Here is an 18677-nt window from a genome sequence, read left to right on the forward strand (position 1 = left end):
CCCCGCCCCGAGCTAAATCCACGCCGGAGAAGGGATATTTCCCTGCGCAGAGAGATTTCTGGGTTTTTTTTTTTTCTTTTTTTTTCTTTCTTTCTTTCTTTTATTTTTTTTCCTGCGATTCGGGGGAAAGTCTCTTTCCTCCTTCCTATGGGCACCGACTCCGGGCGACGTCGATGCGGGCGCTGAGCCCCGAGCAACTCGTGACCGCTGTGGGTCGGCCGCGCTTGGGCTCGGGCCGGGCCGCCGCTTCGGGGCTCGTTTCTGCCCTGATCCCGGCCCTGCTGCGAGTCCCGCGGGGTCGAGGGGGTTCCACGGACACCCATGTGAGAAATGAGCCGCGTGGGCAAACACGCGGGTGAGCCCCACGCCAGCAATGTGTTTCCATGGAAAAGGCGCGCAGGGCAAGGCTGTGGCGCAAAGGCGAGGCACCTGTGTGCTTGTATTTTATTATTATTATTATTATTATTTTGCAATGGGCCGCAGGGACAGGGCGCAGGCCGCGATGCCCGAGTCTTTGTGCAGCGAAGCGGCCGCAAGCGAGAACGGCCTCTGGGCCCGGGCCCGGCCGGGGGCTCAGCCCGTCGGGGAGGGAGCCGCGGGGGCTGGAGCGGCAGATCCCGCAGCGCGGGGGCGGCTGCGAGGGCTCCTTGCGCCCGTATCGCGATTTGCAACCGCGCACCTCGAATTCCCGTGTTCCGCGGAGCGCAGGGCTCCAGGTCCGCCCGGCCGCCGCCACCCGCACCCACGCGTGGCAGAGCCGGTCGCACGGGGAGGGTGCGAGTGTTCCGCGGCCAGAGTCCCGTGCGGGCTCCACACGGGCCGCAAATGCGGGAGCAGGGAGTGCCAACCCCGCGGCACGGCCGAAAATGGGGCGCATCTCCCTGCCAGGCGGTGGGCCAAGAAGGCAGCCCTGGGAAGGGCGCCGTGGGTACGCGCGTGTACTACCATATATTGGTTATATGTGTTGGATATATATACATTCAAATATATTTATATAAATAACATCATATTTTATCATAGTATATTTTATCATATCACATTATGCCATATTACTCGCTAAACTGCCACGTGCTATGCTGCTTTGAGGGTGTCTTTGCAGGGACACCCGTATCCCACCTCTTCCTCAGCTCCTCTTAGCCTCTTTTCTCCATTTTTCTTCCCTTCTCTCAAACCTTGTCACCTTCTCACCCCCCCGCATCTGAAGTGCTTTCGTTTCCTCCTTCTCTTATCTCTATTTTTATCACGGGAAAGAAGGTTAATTCCCCCTCCTTCCCCCGAAATTGCCTTCGAAATAAATAAAACCAGACTAAAACCAAATCTACCAGATTGTGCCTAAGTCTCTGGGCAAACACTGCCCCAMTGATCCACTCTTCCTTTTCCACTAACCAATTTATCCCAGCGCCGCCCAGGTATCACCTGCATCAGCAAATGAGGGCCCCGCTCGTCGCGGGGAAAGGGTGGATTTGGGGATTTTTTTATTTGATTTTATTTTAGTTTTTATCGTCTTTGAAGGGTCTCATTTGGGTGCGCCACCCCCCCACACAACAAGCCTATGGGCAGGGGGCACCCGCTGGTCCCGTAGGGATGGGAGCCGCAACGAAAAGCCCCGGGTTTGGCCCCGCCAGGCCCCGGCCTCGCCCGGCGCGGGGAGCGGCCCCTGCTCGGCCTCCCCCGGCCCCAAGGCGGCCGGGCGCGGGGGGCACGGGTGGAATTTGTCCCGAGCCCCACGGGGGCTCCGTGCGGGACGGGGCGGCCGGTCCCCGTGGGCCCGCGCTGCGGGTGCGAGGTACCCCGGGGGTACCGACCGGGCCGGGTGCGGCTCGTGCCCGCGGGCTGGCTCCGAGGTGGGTGTTCCCCGCCCGAGGGGGGCGGAGAGAGGGACAGGAAGTTTGGGAAATCCCTTTTGCTCCAACGCTTCTGCCGCGGGCAGCGCGGAGCATCCCGAGCATCTCTGGGCATCCCGAGCATCCTTAAGCATCCCTGAGCATCCTTGAGCATCCCCGAGAATCCCTGAGCATCCCGAGAATCCCTGAGCATTCCCTGAGCATTCCCGTGAATCCCTGAACATCCCTGAGCATCCCCGAGCACCTCCGAGCATCCCAGAGCATCCCCGGCCCCACCGCTGCTCTCGGACACCCTCATGACGGCACCGGGGACGAGGGGAGAGGCTCGGGCCCCGAGAGTAGACGGTGCCCAGAGCCAGCCCGGGCAGTGAGGGCTTGCAGGGCGAGTGCARGCCCCCTCTCGGCTGCAGAGACCCCCAAATCTGCCCGTGCCCCCGCGCCGCGCAGCAGAGGCGGCCCCGAGAACAAGGCGGTCCCTTACCTGAGAGCGGGAGCCCCGGGCGGGCTGCGCGCTCCGCTTCCCGTCCTCCCTCCTCCGCTCCCGCGGGGTCTCGCAGCAGAAACTTCCCGCTGGCCCGGGGGAAACTTGGCGGGCGGCCGCCCCGGTCCCGGTCCCGGTTCGGGGGCCGGTGCGAGGCAGCAGCCCCGCGCCGAGCACCCGGGGAGAGCCGCGCACCCCGGGCCATGTTTATATGTGGAAAGAAGGGTAATTTGAGTGCTTATACCAAGAACCAGGGTTGTTAAGTTTGCAGGCAGGCGGCTAAACGGTGCCAAGTGCGGGAAGGCGGGGGGGGGTTGGTGGCTGGGGGTGTGTAGAAATAAAGAGCAATTGTCAGAGGCGAACAAAAGGCGGAGGATGGAAAGGAGCTGGGAATCCCGGGGCAGAGCCCCTCGGCGTGGACTTGAACTTGGGCTTTGACACCGTCTGCGAGGCGGAGAGCGGCTCTGTCCCGGCTGGGCCGGGCTGAGCCGGGCGAAGGGGGCTCTGTGCCCCCCCGGAACGGGCTGCAGCAGAGAGAAAACAGCCCCGATCTCGGAGGGAGGCGGCATCTGCTGCATTCGCGCCCCCCTCCAGACACCCACACAGCGTGTGGGGGGGTCCAGATGGGGGTGATGCAGAACTAAGAGCSGCTGAGGCCCGACGGGCTCAGCGCAGCTCCCGACGCGACGGGCACCCCCTCGGGGCGCCGCGCCCGGGGAGGGGACGCCGGGGCCAGACGGCCCCGCTGCCAGGGGGGCCGGTTCTCACAGTCTGCACCCGAGCCTGGATTCTCTTCACGTCCCGGCCGGTCCCCCCTTTGCTGCTATTCAGCACTTAATTGAACATTAATGGCAGCTGGGGATGAGGTCATTGGAGCCGGCTTTTCTCACACATTTTTCATGCAAATCCGCTAAACTCTAAACAAATTTGAATAAAACCCCCTTTGTGCGGGTCCTGCATGGTGTTTTTCCACGGGCCGCTCCGCCTGTCTCCGCACACTTCATCCAGGGGGGCCGGCGGCAGAGCCGGGCTGGGGGGAGCCGCSGAGCTGGGAAGGAGCGGGGAGAAGCGAGGATGAGGGGGGACTCCCTGCCCGGTTCCTGCAGGGAGGAAGCGCTGGGATGAGACACATTTAATGCCCTGCCAGGTCGAGCGGCGCCCGMATCTTTCCTGAGGTTCTGGAGCCAGGATCTCCCACAGGACGCCCCAGGGAGCAGGCAATGGAACCCTTTAGGGACACCAATCTACCCATCAGGCCCAATCCTCCTCAGCAACACGCACGTCCCTCACAAACACGCTAACACCCATCCCTCCCAAACACCACCAGCCCCCTCCAGCAGCTCCAGCCCCACCAGTCCATCCTGACACCACCCCAGCAAGAGCAGGGCCCCTTTGGCAGCTCTGTCAGGGGGCTCCAAGCGCCGGCATCGCACAGAGCCCCTGGACACGCAGAGCCCCCGGCCCCCCTTGTCCCGCAGCCCCATTAGCATCCGCATGCCGGCCGGCCCCCCGGCCAGCCTTGAACTTGGCCGTGGCGGCCCGCGCTCCTTCTGCCTGCCTGGGCACGCACAATGCGGCCGCGGGCCTTTGTTTGCTTTTTCGGGTTTCAGCTGGGAAAGCGGTCACCTCTCGGCGCCTGCCCGCGGCCGGGCACGACGGGGATCCCCGCTCGGCAGGCAGAAGGGCTCCAAATCATTTTAGAGACAAGTTCATTATAGTCTCTCACGGCGCCTGGTTGCGCGGGGTTTAACAGCTACTTCCCAGGCAGGGTTGGGACCAAATAATGGTCAGCAAGGGGTTTGCTCAGAGCAAGGTGCCCGCCTGCTGCCACGCGGGGCCTGGCGCTGCCCGGCCGCTCGCTCCTGCCTGCTCCCGCTTCCCCAGTGATCTGTCTGCAGGTGCCTGCGTTTATTCCGCAAGCAGGGCCGAGACCGCACCGAATCACACCACTCACTTTTGCAAAACAGCATTTATTTTCAATAGTGCACTGGGTAGCGCTTGGTTTTAATGGAAGGGGGTTACAGCCAGTACATTTCTCGCACGGGACTAGGGACACGGGCAATAAAAGGGCAGCGGGGCCGGAGGGATGCACAGTCCTGCGGGATTTCACCCTCAGCCCCAGCGGGACGGCCACACTGTGATCAGAGCCCAACCTTTGTGCTCACTGGTGCTATTAACAACACTCGGCCGACTTGGATTTCCCTCCCGCTCCCTCTATCCTCCTTGCATTTTGCCTCTCGAGGCAGTGGCCTGCTTAGATCTCCCTGCCTGAGCAGGACAAGCTCGTCTGGAGGTGTTTAGGGCACCAAAGACAGGTACAACATTCAGGACTTATGCGGGATTTTCAGTGGGCTCCCTGGGTTTCCCTGGCTCCCTCCCCAGGGTTGGGCTGCTGGGATTTGAAGCCATGGAGAAAATCTCTCTGTTCCTGAGCAAAAGCCACCTCTTCTCTGGGGCCATTGTGGGGCAGGAAGGGCCCTCCTGGAGAAGCTGGGGATGTCAGGCAGCAAGTCCAGGCTTGTGGTGGCCAGCAGCGACGAGGAGCCCACGGGCTGGAAAGGTCCTGTCTCCTCTCACTGAGATCTGCGAAGGAAACAGAGAGCACAGCGGGTATGATCTCCAGCAGGGAAACGGGCACRTGGAGACCCCAGCAGCCCCTCGCGCTCGGCCACGTACAGAACAACTCACGTCACACATGGACYCCCCTTTCCCTTCAGCCCACCTCTCCTCCCTGCTCAGGCCTCCAGCCAGCCCAGCAGAACCAGAACCTCCTTCACAAGGGACAGACCTGGTGCCCCCGAAGCCCCGAGCGTCCCCATCCCCAGCCGAGCCTCCCCATGAGCCCCCTGCCCAGCAAATCCCCCCTGTCGCTGCCCCGCGCGGCCAAGGGCTCCCGGCCTCGCCTCCTCCGCAGGCTTTGGGGCATGGGATTACTCTGCATGTCAGAGCCACTAAAGGAGCAGCCCTCTGATGTTTTAATCTTCGTGTTAACTTTCCCTGCCCTCATCGCCCTTGTCTGTCTGTAGAAAGTGATACCGAGCCACAGAGCCGGATCCAAAGCTGTTACACTCCTTGAAACTGCTGTCTAGTCCGTTCAGCTCTCTGCACTACCTTGCCTTTGCCCAGCACATCTTACACTTCGTAACAGGCTCTCTCCTATTTTATTTTATTTTATTTTATTTTATTTTATTTTATTTTATTTTATTTTATTTTATTTTATTTTATTTTATTTTATTTTATTTTATTTTATTTTATTTTATTTTATTTTATTTTATTTTATTTTATTTTATTTTATTTTAYYTTATTTTACCTTATTTTACCTTATTTTACCTTATTTTACCTTATTTTTATTTTACTTTATTTTGTTTCATTTTTTACTTCCATTTCCTCTGCACCTTCCCCATGGCAAGCACAAGATCCCCTGGCACGGCCTCCAAAGCCAGTTCCGTCCCTCTGCCATCCTCTCTTTGCTTTGCTTATACACTGCTTTCCTGGGAGGCATAAGGACTCGTACAACTAATTCCTGCGTACACTGGGAACCTGTGTGCAAAAGGAACCATCAGTCAGCTAATTTATTCTTTCTTATTGCACCAAATCGCGATTTTTTAAAATGCTGCAAAATTTATAAAATATTTGCGAGCCCGCTTTAGGAGATAAATCTTCCRTGTGGCTCCGTAATGAGCCGCCCTGGGAGCAGCTGCGTGTGCTCCGCCGCGGGCCGCGCTGCCGCGATCCTGGGCTGCGACTGCAGGAACCGCCGTCGCTCTTTGAACTCCGCAAACGCTCCGCGCTCTGGGGTCCACGCTGCAGTTTTCACAGGCATTTTCTCTCCATCTCAAAATGGATCTTTCCGTAAATGCCTTACGATGAAACTCACAAAGCACTTGCTCCATGGAAGATCACAGAGATCCATGGAAAACTCCTTCCACRAACTTTGAAGGCAGCCCAAAACGTACAGGGGCAGCAGGGAACCCAGCCCAGCTCTGCACCAGGAGGGTGGCAGTGGGACAGGCCCACCGAGCTGGGAGTCACAACAGGCTGCAAGAAACAGGGATGTCAGCGGCAGCACTGTGTTATCCAACGTGACACTCGGAGCCAGCCCGAATCCCACTCTGGTAAGAAACTGGAGGCCGGGCGGGTGGGACCAACCCAACCRATTTGAAGCTGCCTCTTGTGGTAAGCTTGAGAAAAGCCCACACCTACTGCAAATGCCAAGGCCATATAGCCAAAATGCTATAACTAACATATAGCCAGAGCTGAGTGCTCTGTGCCCTGGGGGAGCTCGGTGAGGGAAGCCCAAGGAGCCTCCATCCATCACACATGGTGCCAGGCGTACACGGCCCCACCAGGAATCTGGTCCCAAACCAGTGTGGCCTCCCTCCCTTCTCTCCCCAGCACCCCGGATATTGAAAGTASCCTAGAATCCCCCTTTAAAAATAAATAAATGAGAATAATTGCATTACAGCTTGCTCCATGCCCAAGTGCAGCCCATGCCCGGCCATGCGCTGGTGTCTCTGTGGGTGCTGTGCGAGGCCGGCCGGCCGCACCACAGGGTTTAACCTGCTCGCAGCTGCCCCCGGCTGCCCCGGCCCCGCACAAGGGCACGAACCAAAYGCTGTCCCACGCGGCACCGGCCTCTGCCCAACAGGGCCCTTCCCCTTGCCAACCCGCTACTCATGCGGCGCGAAGGAGGGGCCCGCTCCTGCCCGCGCCCCTCCGGCCTCCGCTCCACAGAGCCGCATGCAGAAACTTTCCGGGCAATTTAATCCCGCCGGGGTGTTACTTAGAAAAACCTTTTCCATTGYCATTTTTTGCTCTTTTTTCCTGTCCCCCTTTTCCTTCCTTTCAGCCCCGCTTCTAGCCCTGATTGTATTTTGCAGGCCCCGATATCTTGCTCTCTGTACAGACGCACGCTGTTTATGCAAATACCAGCCTTTCACACCGCCTCCCTGGCTCAAGACCCCCAACTCCAATGTGACCAAAAGCTGCGCTCGCCCCTGCTCACTCCTTAGCACAATTACACCTCCACCCTGCTCCGGGGGCCCGGGGAGGGGAAAAAAAATCATTTTAAACTAATAACACGTGCTGTTTGCTCTGGATAATTACACAGGAGCTTCGGCTTCCAAGAGCTCGGCAATCCTGTGCTCGGCGGGGTGGGAGGGAGGCTCCACGTTCCGCCCACGCCGCACGTTTTGTCCCCGGCACGAGCTGCCTGCGTGTGTGGGGCCTCTGGAGGCCTCCTCCTCCGCTCACCGTGTCCCGGGAGAGAGCACCTGGGCCAGCGCTCGCCTCTCCTGAGGAGGGACTCGCCCGCACGCCGGGCTCCGCGAGCGGAAAACGCGGCTGGCRTTTCCTTATCTCGAGTTGCAATTTCCTGCGAGCATCCCGAGAATAAAGCAGCAGCGAGCCACAAGGCGAGGGGAAGGGATGCAGCATCCGCCGCCCGGAGCGGGGCGCACGGCCAGGCAGGGAGACCCCGGGAGCAGTGCGAGGAGACGGCAGGGAAGGAAGGACACCCAAGGGAGCCGGCCCGTGTGAATGCTCCCATCGGAATCGCGGCCGCGCCGTCATTGTTGTCCTCCCGCCTTGTCTCCCGGGGAAGTTTATGTGCAGGGCTTTTGCTGGGGCGAGGAGGAGGAGGGGAGCTTTCCCCAAAAGCACCCAGGAATCTGTCAAAAGAGGGACAGAAAAGAGAAGAAGAAGGGAGACAGAGAGTGGGAACGTCAAGGACCCCTGACTAATGAATAGCAAGTTTGCCCTTGAACCTCCCTGGGCTTTGCCATTCCCAGGCTCCGAACAAGGGCTGATGCATGCTTGGGCCCAGCTGCAGGGAGACCGGGCTATGGTTCATCTCAGACACTTTGACAGCCTGGGCCTTTTCCCTGCATAGCTCAGACTTGCCTAACTACTCCCCTGGCAACAGCTCAGTGCAGGAACCTGCACTGAGGCCCTGCCTGCTGCATACAGAAGTGCCGAGGAGGAGGGGAGCAGCTCCGAGAAATTAGCTGGAGCCCGGCTTAACCCATCAAGTGCTGGGCGGGCGTCGCGTGCCCTCGGGCTGGGTCCCCGCTGGGTGTCCCCGCCGGTGTGGGGCTGCCCAAGTGTCCCCAGCAGCAGTGCTGGGTGCTCTCCTAGCTGGACTGAGGCAGTGGTGTGGGAGATGGGCCGAGACCCAACGTGCAAGTCGATTGCCGCCCAGAGGAGACACCCCATGAYCTCCGGCTTCTCCAGCACCTCGGAGCGAGCGGGCACTGAAGCTCCTGAGTGCCGTGGATGGCGTGGGGAGCTGGCTGAGGTGGAACTGCCTTGTGAGGCTGAAAGAGGCCACCAGCCGCCGTAGCACTGGTGGACAGGGCAGGGCCTCTCTCCTGTATGTCACGGATGGGGCATCCCTCCTGTATGGCTTGGATGGGGCATCCCTCCAGCGGCAGGAGAGAGGGGGCCGGGCTGGGTAACAGCTACCAATGTGCCGCGGCTGGGCGCTCGGTGTGTTGCAGATCAGAGACATGGGACAAGCGGGATCTGCGCCGAATGGCTGGAACAAACACGCACTGCACCCGGCAGCAAGAGCCCAAGCGCTCCAGAGCGCGACCCAGAAACGTTCCCACATCCCGGCCCCTTATAAATCAACAGGGAGAGGGGGAGGGCTCCTCCTCGGCCTCTGTTTTTAGCGAGCATCTTTCATGCGCAGCCCCTGAGAGCGAGGGCTTTGCCGAGCTTGTTAAGGAAGGCTCCAGCGCCAGGCAGAGAGGGGGATGCACCATATGGAGAGGAAAAAGAGAAAAGGGGACACTGAAAATGGAAAATTATGCAAATCAGGAGGAGAAACGCTCCAGAGAAAGGGGGAGGGTGGCAGCAAGGCGCTGGGGGATGGGAAGAGGGAAGGAGGGCAAAGGGAGCCCTGCTTGGAGCAGGCACCAGCCCGGCGGCACCAAGGGAGGAGGAAGGACAGGAGTCCTGCACGTTTGGTGTCCAGYGGGGATAGAGCCCGTGGCCAGCGCCTCATCACCCATCCAGGCGCCTGATGTCCATGTCCTGGAGGAGCTTCCCTGTGGCCCGGGCCTGGCGGAGGCGCTGGGCGGGAGCAGGAGCTTGGCTCCAGGCCGGCCAGGCCGCGCCGGCGACGCGACGCCCTGCGCGGCCGCCCCAGCCCCGCCACCCGCACCCGGCTCCACGGAGCGGCCTTGGCCACGGGCGCCCGTCCAGCCCGGCCTGCCGCTGCGGTGAGGGCGGCTGCGCCCGCACGCGCCACTCGCGGGAGCCCTGGGCCTGGCACACCCGGCCCAGCCCGTGGTGACCTCCTTGGCAGGGGTGTCTCCAGGACCTCCGTTGCTATGGTGAGGAGCTTGAGAGCAAACTTCTGTTTTTTTTCTATTTTTGGTCGAGGGTTTTGCTTTTAATCAATCACAAAAACTGGACTCCCGTATACAGAGGTGCCGGAGGGCTTGTAATGAATGGCCATAGCAAACAGTGAGGCCCTGGTTGTGCCCCTGGGTGTCCCAGCGTGTCTCCGACGTGCATGTGCAGTGTGGTGACCAAAACCAAGTCACTGCTCCCAGAGCTTTCACCTTCCAGGCGTGCTGGGTCCTGGGGCTGCAGAAGAGCGAGTGCTGACGGAGYGCCGGAGGCAGCGAGATGGCTGCAGCTCCAACCTCGCACGGGGACGCTGTGCAAGCACAGGCTGCGGAAATGAACGCTCCTGGCCCTTCAGAGTGTGGGTGCCGGTGCTCCAGCTCCAGCGTGGACGCTGCTTGCTGCCWAGCGTGTGCTTTGGAGGAGGTACCTGCCTCTTCCCACCGCTGGCACCTTGCGCTGASGGCAGAGAGAAGCGCTGCTCCCTCCCCGGGCCTGTTCCGCCTCACGCACGGGTACGTGGCCCCTTCAGACAGCGATCTGCACCTCTCCACCCATGCACAAGTCTACCTTTCCATGGATGTACATCTGTCRGGCTTCCCAAAGGCTGACGAGTCCCTTCTTTGTCGCATCCTGCAGATGCTCCGGTGCACGGCCCTCCAGAGGGACAGCTCTCCCACTCYCTCACGGCACAGGCATGATTTCTTCACAGCTCCATTTTTTTGTTTTTGTTTTTTGTTTTTTCTCCTGGAAACCTTTTTTGTGTCCTGTCTTCTGGGCTCAGCTCGCATTTAGGAGCTAGCTCACTGTCACAACTGTGACTGCTCTTTATGYGCCAGGGCCACCTTGCAGATCTGCTTTATGTGTCAGCTTCCTTCTCCTCCTCATCTTTCACCCCCCTCACACATCACCATCCGCTCAGCGCTTTAAAATCCCAGAGGTTGGGTCTATTGCTCTGCATCCCCTGCATGGTTCCCCCATCCTATTCCCAGCTCACTCCACTGCATCTCTCAATGGCTTTGGATCAGTCGAGTCAGAGCTTTTCATTCATTCTACTTGGCATCACCTAAAACCCAGCAGCAGAAACTGCTCCTGGCTGCCACCTCACTTGGCTGCTCCCTCCCTCTCGGCCCTGACACAGCCTTTGATCACACTCCAGTCTCAGATATGCCACTTGCTTTTCCAGCTCCTTCGCCTGTGCGTCACGTCGGGAAATCTTTTGCCACATCCCGCACGGATCGCCCCATTAATCCCTTCTACCATTCGCCATCRGCCCAGAATGGTGATAAGAGGCTTTCCATAAGGGGTTGATCCCTTCTCAGGGCTCCGCGCGTTTGGGCAGAGCAGAGTTGCTGGCCACGTTCTGCGCCCTTGCTGCACTGGGGCTTGTCCCCCAGCACCGACGGCTGTCCCCGAGTCCCCTGCGCGCGGGTGGCAACGAACCTGGGGYACAGATGTGGCACCTCTAGCCCAAAGAGCCACAGGCCCTTTGTGGAGGTTGGTGAGAACAGAAACTTGCCTAGCGGGGGCAAACGGGCTCCAGGAATGAAGGGCCGAGGGCGGCTCACCCTGATGGAGCTGTGGTCCCCGGGTGCTGGCGCCGGCTGGGCTGGGAGTTCACGCGTCTCCTTCCTGCTCCTCTGCTCTGACGCTCGCTGACTCTTCGGCTCTGAACAGTCTTAGCCTGTGCATGTCCTAAAACTGGCAGAAATGTATAGAAAATAAATCAAGCCTTTCCCTTGCAATCCAAACACTGTCTTAGAGACCAAATCATTTTAAAAGGCTCTTAAGGGGAATGTCCTCCTCTCACCCCTTACCCCAAAGCTCCCGCTCCTGGCAGGCAGCACGCACATTCGCACAGTGCAGGGCATGGACACGGGCTGCTGCAGACACACGTGGGACAGGCCCTGCACAGATGGGCACGCTCACCCCAGAGCACACGTGTTCATGCCTGCACACGCCAACACCTACATGTTCCTGCCCACGTCCTCCCTGCTGCATCCAAAGCTGCACAGATTCCCGGGAGAGCTTTTGTTCTCCCCCGGGACATGTGTTATCTGTGCAGCAGGGCTGCAGTGGGAGGCCTGGGCTGCTCATTCCTGCAGTCGCGAGAAGGAGAACATCCTGCGTTCAGGTTCTTCTGGTTTCTTCGAGTGCCACGCTGAGGTGTAAGGCCATGTATGTCAGCCAGAGCCTCAGTAAAGGCATGGAATAAGCTGTAGGCACTGAAGATGATTCATATAGGCAGCACACAAAGAAAAATGGCAAGAAAGAAAGTTCACGGGGGCACCAGGAAAACAGAGCTTCCATCCACAGAACAGCTGTGTGTGGCTTCAGGGACAGGCAGGCAATGTGGGAGATATTTAAGAGCTTGCTCTCAAGATGATGCATTTGCAACTGCTTCATTTTTGCTACTGGCAGAGACAAACTGAACTGCCTGCCCTGCAGACGCACGGTTGAATCCTCCTACCTTCAGGCACCAGGTTTGCACCCTGCCTCACTTATCAGCTCCGTTGATTTAAGACTGTATAACCACCGCAGTAGAATTAGGCAAATGTGAGATGTGCCTTCATAGCAGAACAAGGGGGATATATTATATTTCTCGCTAACATGATATAAGCAAGCAGCCAGCCCTCCATAAACTAATCTTGGTGAAAAGGCGGCTTATTTTCTTCGCTGCAAATTCCCACAGCTAAACCGTGGGTATGTGCGTGCAGGGGAGGGCACATGGGAATTGTTCAGGGTGTCCTTCGGACCAGGCTGGCCTCAGCTTCTGTGCTGGAACCTGAACCACTTCCAAAAAGAAAATAGAAGGAACAGCTAGTTCTGCCCAAGTGGCAGTCTAAAGAGTTGGCATTTAGTCTTGATTCAACCTCGACCCAGATTCCAGCCCCTGGCTTGGATCCATTTTCTTTCTCCTTGACCCATCTCCATCAAAAGAAACTCTGTTACGAGCCTGTGCTCCGAGTTTCTATTCTACAAATAGAAGCAAAGAAGAGCCTGTTCCATAGCTGAGCATTTTCATAAACCCTATCTTGATGTCTGTCCCGGTGAAAGAAACCTTCAGGGAYGGGGCCCCACGTCTGAGATGTTAAGTATTTCAGCCTCCAGCAATACAAGACACCAACACCATATTAAACTATGCAATTGCTAAGTGTTCTTGTGTGCCTTCCCTGATTGCACAGTTGCCCCACGAAGGCCCATCTCTCCTGCAAGCCGTCTCCTGGACAGGGATGAATGGATAGGGTTTCCTTTGACACGGAGCCCGGCCGCCTGGAGCGCTGGTGCATGACATGTTTATCTGCCGGCAGGGCTGGACGCGCCGCTTCGCCTGCGTGCGCCCGGAGAGCCGCCTTGCAAAGGGAAGCAGAGCCGCGAGTGCCGCTAAAAGCATTTCATTTCCAAACAGGGCCCTGGAGACCACTTGTGYGAGGGTCTCGACAGGCTGTCCCCGGGGGTTCGGAGCGGAGAACAGCGCCGGGAACAAGAGTAGATGACCCCAGGGTAAAATCGCCACAGCCAGGGCTACGGCGCCGGCCCCGGGCAGGGCTGCTCTGAGCATCACACATCCCTCCTGGCCGTGCTCAGGCCCAGCAGCAGCGCTGGGGCGGCTGCAGGGACCACCACGCAGCTGCTTCCCTCAGCACAGGCAGCCAGGATCTCTCCGCACATCTACCCTGTATCGCACACAAAAAGGGGTTCTGGAAACACGCTCCTTGCACCTGGCAGAAAGCCGTTCTCCATGGAGAAGTCTCCCTGCATGATCTGCCGTGGCGCTGGCCTTAGTGCTAGGGAGCTTTTCCTATGGCCTCTTTGGAGGAGAAGTGGCCCTGCGCTGTCTCGGACATGGGCCAGGAGTGCAAACACCAGGCGACCAAGAGCTGCAGGGTGGAAACTCCCCCGGCTCGGGCAGGACCCGAGCGAATGGCTCCGTGAGGGACAGTCCAGGTCGCTGTGTCACCCTCCTGCCACAGAGCCTCGTTCCCCAACGCCCACCTTGACCTCACCAAGCCCCAGCTCTGCGTCGGGCCTGACTGGGGGGCAGTTGCTGCAGCCACCTCTTGTCAAGGCACCACCAGGGCAGGAGTGACCTGGCTACCAAATTCCGCCCGGGTTGAGTGCAATGAGGTCAATGAGAGCTCAGTCAACACCAGCGTTTGGGCTGGGCTGTCCCCCGGCATTGGAGCATCTCTCTGTGATTTCACCGTTGACTGGGAAATGGTGAATCAGGATTTTTCCTCGCCTCCCTCTTCCCCTCCAAATCCCTCCCCCCAACTCTTTTTCCGCATCATAAGCAAAGTCCTAATAAAGCTCCCATCCCCACCGCCAGCCCTGCACCATGCTCCCAGCAGAAAAGAGATGCAAAGCCACGCTTGGAATCTGATTCCCCGGCTTTAAACGCTGCTCTGCCAGCAAAGTGCGACTTGAAAGCTCCCCTGTCACAGTTACAAAGCTCCGAACAGCCCTTCCTCGGATAATCACGCTTATCTCCAGATTAAGAGAGAGAGACCTGCAGCTGAGGCTGGTCACATGGGCTGGGATGTGGGCAAATCTCTTTTAAACAATCCCCATATAGCTGTGACCTCCACCACTGCCCAAATAGACTGTTCCCACTTGAAAGCCAGCGCTGGAGACAGGACAGAGCGTGTGAGAGAGGAACGTGCTGGAGAGAGCAGGGGGTAAGAGTGAAACTGGGGGGGAGGAGTGAGAAAAGGATGCACAAGAGGAGGTAAATAAAGACAGAAGACGAAATAAGTAAGGGCAGGATGTGGGAGAGTGASAGAAAGTCGTAGGACGCGGTGGAGAGGGAGGAAGAGTGCGAGGATGGGGGGCTGYGTGATGAAGGACAGTGAGGGCTGCGCTGCTCTTCACGCTGGGGATTAGTGGTCCCTGYGCCGCTGCCCGCTTCCCTCGGGCCGCCGTGTCCCTTGCTGGCCGGCCAGCCCGCTGACGTGACTCCAGCTGTGCCAAGCAGCCTTGGCAGCGCCRGCGCGGCACCTACTTTGCTGTCGCGGATTCATTAAGAGGCTTTGCTTGCAGGGAATAGTTATCCCGAAAGAGAAAAGGAAAACGGCGTGCAGACCAAGCTGGCAAGGAGCTCTGATTACCGGTTCCCATGGCCCCGCGTGGGGCTGGGGAGCAGAGCTAAAGAGACCCAGGGATGCTGAGAAAGGAAAGCAGGACAGCGGGGAGGAGATGGGCTGGAAGGGGCTCTGCAGAAGGGCACGGCCAAGGGAGAGAACTGCCAGTCCTCTGCTGGATGCTCTTTGCAAGTCCTTCCTAGTGGTCACATAGCGTTTGGGTCAAGCATGGACAACACATTCACTCTGGTTGATAAATGAAAGGTATGAGCAAGCACAGAGTAACTTTTTCCAACAGCACAACCCCCTCTTGTTTGTAACTCRTGTCCATGTGGGGTTAGCACCATTATGTTGCCTTCCAGAGGTCACRCTTCCCATGGGCTCCTCAAAGCAGGGGAGGCTTTCAAAGAAACCAAAACAAGGAGAGTTCCTCGAGGCTCCTCAAGGGAGACCTATGGTTCTGAAATGGGCTACAGAGGCGGAGAACTGGGGCTTGTTCTCAAGCCAAGGATTTGCTGGCCCTGGCTCACGGTTTCCAGGCGCGGGGCTTGACCACCCGCTGCAGCTTCCTGGGAGGAACTCAGAGCTGCCTCCGACTGCTCATTATTCACCCCGTGCAATTAGGCGCTGCTGATAAGTYACACGAAATTGCCTTTGTTCTCCAAGTGGGTGACCTGCATTTCCGTAGAGTTCTTTCTCCCTGTACCTTATTTCCATGCTTTCTGAGTTGCCCACCCTGCCAACTGTGTGAGGGGCAGAGGAGGCTTAAGGGGAGCTCTTTGGGCTGCTACGAGCGCTGTCCTGCAGACGCTCTGTGCAGGTGGATGGGGAACTCCAGCCAGTCCGTAGGAGCTCGCACGTGCTCCTGGCCTTGCCTGGAAACAAAGGGGAGCTTCCCTCCTGCAGCTTGCGCAGCTGGGAATGGGTCGGCTCTCCATGCAGGCGGCCTTGCTGTTCCCTGGCTATTCTAGCACTGCTTCCTGCTAGCCACGAGCTCCAGCCTCACCTCCCACCTCTTAGTCAGGAAAGAAAGCTCCACTGCAGACCCACAGCTGGAGGAAGAGATGTCAGCGCCAGCTAAGCCCCAAGCCCACTGCTGTCAAYGGCCACATCACGCCTTGTTCACCAGGATCTCCCCTTTCCTCCTCAGCCAGGGCATCAAAAGGAGTCAATCCCATTCCCCAACATCCTAATGGAACCGTCTTCCMCCCAGCTCCCCTATGGGAGCTGCAAGGTCTACAGTGCTGCTCCCGCTCCCCACATGTTCCTTGGATCCCGCAAGCAGGCGGGAACCAGCGTGAAGCTGGGGGCCACCAAACCACACACAATCCAGTCACCTGCAGCAAAACTTGCCCAAAAACCCTTCGTTCCACACCAGCCACGTGGCAGTGGTTGCTTGGCCACGTAAACTCCCCACTCCTTCATTACACGTTGGCTGCTCAGATGCAGATGGCAGTAGGGGAGAGCAGACATTCTGGCCATGCCCGGGAGCTTCCTTTCCACCTGCTCAAGAAACGTACGTGGGATCTCGAGCCTTGTTGCTTTAAGTGAAAGGATGCAAAATTAATTTGGACGTGAAATTAATTGGAAGCGGACGGCTGTTTACATYCCTCCATACCAATGATTTCTTGTCCAAGCCCACAGCATGCAGGTAGATGGGCAGACAGAGCAGAAGGCATTTTAGGAATGACATTCCACGTTGGTCCATATGCTGGGGATGCAGGAAGACTTTTCCCTTCACTCTACTCTAAACCAATGTTGATAAATCCTTTATACCRTTCATGTTATCTCTACCTGCCCGTCTCCTCCTCTTTCCATTGCCCCTTCTGGCTGCTCCATGSTTTCACATCCCTGCAGTTCACCTCTTCCTCGTGCTTTGTAAGTGGCAGTGGGCTTGACTCGCTGTCTGGAGATGCTGTTGCCAAGGCTGTATGTGGAGGATTGCATGTATATGTGTATACACAAAGCCCGCTATAAAGCCGTTGGAAATAAACACCTTTTATGGGAGTTGAGAGAGASACACAGGGCAAAGGAGAAGAAAGARCCTGCAGACCCTCAGCCAGACAATCAGCAGAGATGAAGAGAGAGATCCAGTGAACCAAGAAAAAAGCTTCGGTTCTCTTCAAAACTCTCATAATTTGCAACTAAAGCAAATTATAAGAAATTATAGCAGATGCACCGCTGGGAAGCCCAGCTCCTCCGAGGCGGCTGAAGTCGGGGCAACACTCGCCCCTTCTCCCCGCTCCGCACAGCTCAATCACCCCGGGCTGCCGGGCTGCGCGGAGCCGCCCCCGGCTCCCCCGCCGCTCCCGCGGCTTTCGCCCATGGAAGGAGCACAAATATATTCATTGGCACCTTATCAGACATGCATGCAAAACTAATTAACATGGGGAGACATGCAAGCTGCCACCCAGCCACAAACACACCCCCACGAGCACGCACACACACACACGCACGCATGCACAAGGCAACCCTTGTCTAGGGGGGACATTCAAAAGGCTTTGTCACTAATTTAGGCATCTGTCTCAGTCTGGTCTGGTCCTCCTGGCTAGGCTGGAGTTGTGTTTTTTTTCCCACTCTGTTTGACAATGCTGGGAACATGCCCGGAGACCCCTCATTCAAATCACCCCTTGACAATGGTCTCATTGTGTGAGCCTACAGAAAAGGGAAAGGACGGGGGAGAAGATGGCGAGGGAGGGGGCAAGGAATTAAAATGGGAACCCAAGGAAGTGTTTACTAACACAAGCCCCGCAGCTGCCCCGTCTCTCCTCCACCCCCTTCTTCCGCCGCCGACGGCCACTCGAATGGCCCGAGACGGATGCGGGCGGCGGGACAGAGGACAGGGCTGCGCGCGGGGGGACCGAGCGCCTCGAGGATGGAGCCTCGGGGCGTTCAAGGCTGGCAGCAGCAGGGCCGACACGTTTGGGAAGCGAGGGAGGAGATGGAGGCACGTTGAGCGGGATTAGCTGCCTAAAACGGGGCTTGAAAGACACGCTTGTGGAGGGGGAAAGAAAATCCGCCAAATATGAGCACCCCAGCACTGCCCTCCGCGGGAGGCAAGGGGGAAGGTGGTGCGGACGGGGGCGTTGGCGCTCGGCTGGGAAGCCGGTCTCGGCAGGCAGCGTTCGGCTGGAAATGCCCACGAGTCGGCGGAGCGATGGGAACGTGGGGTGGAGMGGGGGGAGATGACGACAAGATTTTCCATATATGCAAATGCGCCCGATACCCAGAGGGAGACAAAACAAAGAGATCTCGCCTGTCTTGGAGACAGGCAGTCTTCAAGATGCACACAAAGCCAAACACTTCAATACACCTATGATGTTTGCACATGAAGGTCTGTGCGATGCAAGATGCGGTGCTGCTCAGAGGATCCCCCCATCCGAGCAGATAGCAGCCCAGAGAAAGACTCTTTGAGGAGCTCAGCAAAAGCTACAAACACAAATGCTACAACCCACTTCCACCTACGCAGACAGATGCACCTCAGGAGCGTGCAAACCACTCCTGTCCATCAGCGTAGTCAGAAAAGAGAAAAGCTGTTATGCAAACCCCAGAAGAGATCTGCCTCGTGTGGCAGAGGTACCCCCGCTCCCCTGATATTATTTCTGCAGCTAGATTCACTCCCTGAACCTTTCCATTTTCCATGAGAGAATCAAAGAGATTTCTGAACAACATTATACACACGACAGGGCAAAACTGCACAGAAAAGCCAAGCACATGAGTGCCGAGGAAGCTTTTCCTTCCCTTGACCACTGTAACAAAACCAAGTCACTTGTGCAAACATTTCTGCTAGAAAAGAAAAAAAGGAAGCTACTGCCAAGTAAGCAAATCTGTGCTTTTTATTCAAACAAACAGTTGTGAACAGCTGTATTGTCACAATCCTCTGCTCCGATACACAGAGATAAGCACTCAACATACAGT

The 18677-nt window shown here is 57.7% G+C and overlaps 1 long non-coding RNA gene across 2 annotated transcripts in view; it reads right to left on the reverse strand.

The window, feature by feature from the left end:
* Positions 1 to 4347: 4347 nt before the first annotated feature.
* Positions 4348 to 18677, reverse strand: part of LOC112944796 — a 33447-nt gene continuing 19117 nt past the window's right edge. For both annotated transcript variants that reach the window (XR_003248838.1, XR_003248839.1), the window contains 2 exons: positions 11247 to 11379; positions 4348 to 4908 (listed from right to left, as the gene is read on the reverse strand). This is a non-coding gene — a long non-coding RNA (uncharacterized LOC112944796). The remainder of the gene's footprint in view (positions 4909 to 11246; positions 11380 to 18677) is intronic.

The sequence above is a fragment of the Nothoprocta perdicaria genome, unplaced genomic scaffold (assembly GCF_003342845.1).
Source record: "Nothoprocta perdicaria isolate Ctin4 unplaced genomic scaffold, notPer1 scaffold_176, whole genome shotgun sequence".
Lineage (NCBI taxonomy): Eukaryota > Metazoa > Chordata > Aves > Tinamiformes > Tinamidae > Nothoprocta > Nothoprocta perdicaria.